We start from the raw sequence: 7,500 nt of genomic DNA, 5'->3' as shown, positions 1-7,500 counted from the left end.
ATAACCCCCCTTCTCAGTATCCCTCCAGTACCCTAAGAATCTCCAGTATCCTATACACTCCAGTATCCTATAGTAATACCCCTCCAGTATCTACAGTATAAGCCCCTCCAGTATTACAGTTGGTACCCTCCAGTATCGTACCAGTTACCCTCCAGTATTTTAAACAGTATACCCCCCAGTATCTACAGATTACCCCTCCAGTATCCTACAGATGTACCCCTCACAGTATTCTACAGTACCCCTTCCAGTAATCCATTACCCCTCCAGTGTCCATCCCCTCCACTACCCCTCTATCTCGCCCCATCTCTTCCATTCAGTGTCTGTGTTGTGAAGTGCCTCAGTTTACACTCTTAGCTGGCGCCAGTCCAATAGCCTCGCCTCTTAACCCAGTTACCAGAAGCAATGCCAACTGCACATATCTCTCTGTCTATGTATTTCTGTCTCTCTGTCTCTTTCTCTCTCGGTTTCTGTCTCTCTCTCTGTATCTCTTTGTCTCTGTCTGTCTGTGAATCACATTCAGCACATGACTGAGTGATTCCATTTTCCTCCTTAAGTGATTTAGTTCACCAGCTGTTCACTCCCTGTGTGTCGTGTGTGTGTGTCGTGTGTGTGTGTGTGTCGTGTGTGTGTGTGTGTGTGTGTGTGTGTGTCGTGTGTGCAGCAGAGATTTAAAGAAACTCAAAATACAGGAAGTTTTCTCTCTGATTCTGATTGTTGGACCAGGATGCAACAGTATAGGGAGAAACACACACTCTCACTCTCTTTATGCGTTCCACTAAATGAATCCTTTGTTCTCCTGCTCCCCCCTCTTATCTCTCCCTCTCTTTCTCTCCCTCGCTTTCTCTCTTTCTCTCCCTCTCTTTCTCTCTTTCTCTCCCTCGCTTTCTCTCTTTCTCTCCCTCGCTTTCTCTCTTTCTCTCCCTCGCTTTCTCTCTTTCTCTCCCTCGCTTTCTCTCTTTATCTCCCTCGCTTTCTCTCTTTCTCTCCCTCGCTTTCTCTCTTTCTCTCCCTCGCTTTCCCTGCTCCATTCTCTTATCTAGACAGTGTTTCTCTCCGTGCTCTCCCTGGGCCTGAGTCCACCTCTGGCATGTATTAGTGTGTGTCGGAGCTCATGCTGCTTTGTTTATCTAACTGTGGCAGGACTCCACCCCTCCCTCTGACATCATCATGGTCTTTCTACAGGAATGTGTTCTAATTCCTCCTCTCCAGAGTTGCTCTCCTCTCCGCCCCTTTTCTCTGTCTCATTGTTTGGGTCAGATCAGTGGAGCTGGGAAAGTTTTTCTGTCTATCTCTCTCTCTCTCTTTCCTTCTGTGGTGTAGTTGACGTGTAGCTTTGTGAGGAGTGCTCTTGGAGGGTTGTCACTTGGAACTATTCAGTTTGGCACACACACACACGTGCACTCACTCACACACATGCACACACACTAGTGACAGTCAAGAGGACTACAATGTCAGCTCATGGGTGAGTGTACTACTGAAGTACTATGTTTGCCAGTATAACTCTGTGCTCTGTGTCTGTCTGTCTATGTTTGTGGAAAAGGCCTGTTTTTTTGTATCTTTTAGATAAGTGTTGGTTTGTGAGTCATGTGTATAAAATGTGAGCGGGACTGTGTGTGTTTGAGGGTTGTATTTATTTAGGTGTGTTTCTGAGAGTTGTATTTGTGTGAGTGTTGAACTGTGTAAATAGAGTATGTGAGTTGGATGATTGAAATGGACTTTGCCTCACAGCCTTACCCTTCCTCTATGCTCAGCTGGGTGGAGACATGTTGGAATGCTGTGTCCGAGTGTGTATGAATCCGAGTGTGTGTCCGAGTGTGTATGAATCCGAGTGTGTGTCCGAATTTGTGTGTTGTCCGAGTAGGTGTCTGAATGGCGCTGAAGCCAGACTTTGGTCTGTGTCCAGTATATCATAATCCCAGCTGCCTGTGTGTGTCTGTGATTGATAGAGTGTGTGGGTATTACAGTAATTGTGTGTGTGTGTGTGTTTGGGGTAGAGATACACTGGTATATGTGTGGGAGAGACAGAGGGTGTGTGTTTGGGGTAGAGATACACTGGTATGTGTGACTCAATGTGTTCTTTGTGTGGTCAGATTCTCCGCAGTCTCACCTTTCTGAATGGACAACCTTGTACGAGTCCCCCTCCCACTCTGCTGAACTATGCTTCCATCTTATAGCACATCACGGCTAAACTACAGGTACCTGCCAAAATAAAGGAAACACTTGAGTAAATGAGGGATATAAAGTATATTGAAAGCAGGTGCTTCCACACAGGCGTGGTTCCTGACTTAACTAAGCAATTAACATCCCATCATGTTTAGGTCATGTGTAAAAATGCCCAGTTGCCCATTATTTTGGCTACCATGGCTAGAARAAGGAGCATAGGGGCTTTAAAGGATGTGTGTGTGTGTCAGTCACCAGATCTCAACCCAATTGAACACTTATGGGAGATTCTACAGTAGATTGGCGTCCGAGACAGTGTTTTCCACCACCTTCAATACCAAATGATGGAATCTCTCGTGGAAGAATGGTGTCGAATCTCACCAATAGAGTTCCCAGACACTTGTAGAATTTATACCAAGGCACATTGAAGCTGTTCTGGTGGCTCGTGGCCCAACACCCTAATAAACACACTTTATTGTTGTGTTTCCTTTATTTTGGCAGTTACATGTATGCTAACATCTCATGGCACATCACTGTTAAACATGTTAGTATCTTGCAGCACATCTCAGCTAAACTATGTTTGCTTCTTATACTGTAGCACATCACAGCTAAACAATGTTAGCGTCTTATACTGTAGCATTTCACTGCTAAACAATGTTGGCATCTTATCGCACATCACAGCTAATCTATGCTAGCATCTTATAGCACATCAACAGCTAAACTATGCTAGCATCTTATAGCACATCACTGCTAATCTATGCTATCATCTTAAATCTAGTGCCAGGAGTTTTTCCTGCGTAGCTGACATGGTCAGGAAGAACTTTTATCCTCATTTGATTGCTAACACATAACACTTATAACATAGTGAAAGCTAAATTATGTAAACTTTCTAGCATCCCGCAGTACAGGCTAGCACTGCTTTTACATGGGTGCCAGTCTACCTCACAGCTAACCTCCACATGCTAATTCATCAACCAACCAGTGATTAGACAGGAACCACTGAGAATATTAGTTTGAACAGGTGACTGTAGGCTGACAGTGTTATGAGATGCAGAGGAGTGTGTGGTGGATGGTTTGGATATGTTTGTGTGTGTTAGTGGTTTAGGAGTTTCTCCATATGTCTGTGTGGTTCAAAACCTACCACCCAACCGCGAGCACTCCGTTCCGCCCCGCTCTGGTATTTTGGCCCTCCACACATACGAGGGGCCGGCTCATACCAGTCAAAGCTCTTGTCTGGCCTGGCACAGCACCAATGTGGTGGAGCAAGCTTCCCCCTAACTTCAGGAGAGCTGAATCCCTGGCCGATCTTCTGAATTGCCCCTAACTTCGGAGAGTAATCCCTGCCGATCTTCTGAATTGCCCCTAACTTCAGGAAGAGCTGAGTCCCTGCCGATCTTCGGAATTGCCCTAACTTCAGGAGAGCTGAGTCCCTGCCGATCTTCTGAATTCTTCCGAAATCTTCTGAAAAGATTATCTTGATTAATCCCACATCACCCCCCACCCGACCACCGGGTCCTGTGATATGAGGTGTCCACCTAGCTATCTTAAAATGAATGCACTCATTGGTAAGTCATTCATAGAGATATAGTTCTTCTAAATGTAATACTGAACAAAAATATAAACGCAACATGCAACAATTAAAATTATTTTACTGAGTTACAGTTCATTAAAGGAAGTCTGTCAATTTAAATACATTCATTAGGCCCAAATTTATGGATTTACATGACTAGACAGGGGCGCMGCCATGGGTGGGTCTGGGAGGGCATAGGCCCACCGACTGAATGAGTTTTTACCCACAAAAAGGGCTTTATTGCAGACATAAATACTCCTGTTTCATCAGCTKTCCGGGTGGCTGGTCTCAGACGACCCCGCAGGTGAAGAAGCCGGATGTGGAGGTCCTGGGCTGSCGTGGTTACACGTGGTCTGCGGTYGTGAGGCCAGKTGGATGTACTGCCAAGTTCTCTAAAACGACGTTGGAGGCAGTTTATGGTGGAGAAATGAACATTCAATTATCTAGCAACAGCATGCCAATTGCACATTCCCTCACACCGTTGTGACATCTGTGGCGTTGTATAACAAAACTGCACATTTTAGAGTGGCCTTTTATTTACCTCGGCACAAGGTGCACCTGTGTAATGATCATGCCGTTTAATCAGCTTCTTGATATGCCACACCTGTCAGKTGGATGGATTATCTTGGCAAAGGAGAAATGCTCACTAACAGGGAAGTTAACAARTTCCTGCACAGAATTAGAGAGAAATTTGCTTTTTGTGCATATGGAACATTTCTGGGATCTTTTATTTCAGCTCATGAAACATGGGACCAACACTTTACATGTTGCGTTTATGTTTTTGTTCAGTGTATACGGTAAGTGCTGGGTGGGTGCAGACGTGGTGTGGCTGTATGGCTGACAGCACTAAACCATTTATGGGGTTGTTTGTTTAGACTTTGGATGTGTGTCAATATGGCTGCCAGGAAGAGATCCGTTTCTAGAACTTGACTTTACCCTCTCTTCTCTCTATCCTTATCCCTCTTAATTCTCATTCTTTCTCTCTATCCTATCCCTCTTATTCTCATCTCTTTCCTCTTATCCTGATCCCTCTTATTCCATCTCTGTCTCTCTATCCTTATCCCTCTATTTCTCATCTCTTTCTCTCTATCCTTATCCCTCTATTCTCATCTCTTTCTCCTATTCCTCTATCCCTCTATTCTCATCTCTTTCTCTCTATCCTTTATCCCTCTATTCTCATCGCTTCTTTCTTCTTGGCTATAACGTAAGAAGAAGCGGGCCTCCTCCTATCCTTGCCCCTTATCCCTCTATTCTCACTTCTTCTCTTTCTCTCTATCCTTATCCCTCTATTCTCATCTCTTTCTCTCTTCCTTAATCCCTCTATTTCTCATCTCTTCTCTCTATCCTTATCCCTCTATTCTCACTTCTTTCTCTCTATCCTATATCCCTCTAGTCTCATCTCTTTCTCTCTATTCCTTATCCCTCTAATTCTAACCTCTTCTTCCCTGTTCTCTTTTTCTCTCTTTCTATTATTTTTCTCCTTCTCTTCCTCTCACTGTCACTTTCACTCTCTCGTTTCTCAGCCTGTTTCCCCTCTGTCTGCTAGGCCAATGAAAGCCCTTTGAATTTTGAAAGAGAGAGAGAGACAGTGACAGAGACTTGTTCAGTATTATCTAGAGGAACTAACTTGGCTGCCCATGGAATAGTGATGTCGAGTAGGAGCTTTTGTGACAGCAGACCAGACTGTCATGTATGTGCCACAGCAAGTATTGGTAAAAGTTGTTTCTGAATTCATGTTCAGGGGCTAGGCAGTTCTAGAACAGTGTGACACATAACCTAAACATCCACAACCTTACATTCCAAACCTGCTCCTACCTACAGTCCACATTTGTTGTTGTTGGGCAAAAAGCATGGTGCAGCTGACTCAGAGGCTGTGGTTCAGAACAATCCACTCTTAGGCTTTCTCAACTTGAGGCCAATTTAACATCTCTGAAGACTTTATTGAGTACATGGGTAAAAGATTCCTCCAGGGTTGTAGGAACAGGGGTAAAATCCTCCAGGTGAGGCACAGGCGACAGGGTAAAATCCTCCCATGTGTAGGACAGGGACAGGGGGGTAAAATCCCTCCAGGTGTAGGGACAGCGACAGGGGGGTAAAATCCTCCGAGGGGTGTAGGAGACAGGGACAGGGGTAAAATTCCTCCATGGTGAGGGACAGGGAACAGGGGGTAAAATCCTCCATGTGTAGCACAGGGACAGGGGTAAAACCTCCATGGTGTAGGACAGGACAGTGGTAAATTCCTCCAGGTGTAGGGACAGGGAACATGGGGTAAAATCCTTCCAGGTGTAGGACAGGGAAGGGGCTAAAATTCCTCCGTGGTTTAGGACAGACAGTGGGGTAAAATCCTCCAGGGTGTAGGGACAGGACAGGGGTAAAATCCTCCAGGTGTAAGGGACAGGGCGACAGGGGTAAAATCCTCCGGGTGTAGACAGGGGTAAGGGACAGGGGGGTAAAATCCTCCAGGGTACCGCGGACAGCGGTAAGAGAACAGAAACAGGTAGGACGTATATGGGATGAGGGACAGGTAACTCAGACCAGGCTAGGAAATTAAAGCACGTCCAGTGAGGGAGAGACTGCTCCTTGAGGAGAAAGACCAGGAGAGATGGAGGGGAAAAAAGGAGGTGTTTTTACAGCAGAGCTTCCAACGCCAGCCTCCAGCTTAGCACACTGAGCCCAACCACAGTAACACCCACATTATTACACACACACACACACAAGCACACACAACACACACACACACACACACACACACACACACACACACACACACAACACACACACCACACACACCACACACACACACACACACACAGCATGCACTCTCTCTAACCAACAACAACACACACACAGCTGCACTCTTTCTGAACCAACAACCTCCCTCCTTCGACTCTCCCTCGCCTGTGTCTTCTTCAATCCCGTTCCCACTTAGTCAAGGAGGAACCAGAGTCAGAGATTCACTCACACACTCAGGTGTCGGCTATAGCAACCAATCGGGTTCACAGGAAGTGAGCAAGAAAATAAGAAGCCTCTGCAGAAATAAGTGTTTCAAGACTTCCAGCCCTCACACATCTGCACACATCTGCACAACATCTGCACACATCTCACACATCTGCACACACAGGCACGCACATACACAGACACACGAGGAATCCAAGAACTTTGAGACAAACCCCTGGAGAGACAGAGAGAGACAAACGTTTTCAGAGGACCGTGTGACTGCACTCTATACCCTGGTGGTCTCTGAAACCATAACATCTCAGTAGCTACAATTCTCCTTTCTACAGCAAAGATTAACAAAAACATGCAAGGTCTTGTAATCAGAGTGATTACAGAACCACTTCCCTCGATCCTCCCCCTCCAACTAACTAAAGGTTTACCCGCATGGAAAGCCAGAGGCATCTCACACACACCACACGCACACACACACACACACTCACACAGCACACCACGAGACAGGAAGTGCATCCATAATGTTCCAGCATAACCTCACCAGAGGACGAGCAGACAGAGGGACCGAGCAACAGAGGGACCGAGCAGACAGAGACCGAGAGACAGAGACGAGCAGACAAGGCCGAGCAGACAGCAGGACGAGCAGACAGAGGGACCGAGCAGACAAGACCGAGCAGACAGAGCGCGACCGAGCAGACAGAGGACCGACAACAAGGGACCGAGCAGACAGAGGGACCGAGCAGACAGACACCTCTCTCTCTCTGTCTCACTTTCGGTCTTTCTCTGTCTCTGTCACTGTCTGTCTCTCTATCTCTCTCTCT

This window comes from Salvelinus sp. IW2-2015, unplaced genomic scaffold, assembly GCF_002910315.2.
Source record: "Salvelinus sp. IW2-2015 unplaced genomic scaffold, ASM291031v2 Un_scaffold2612, whole genome shotgun sequence".
NCBI lineage: Eukaryota > Metazoa > Chordata > Actinopteri > Salmoniformes > Salmonidae > Salvelinus > Salvelinus sp. IW2-2015.
This window is presented reverse-complemented; position numbering follows the sequence as displayed.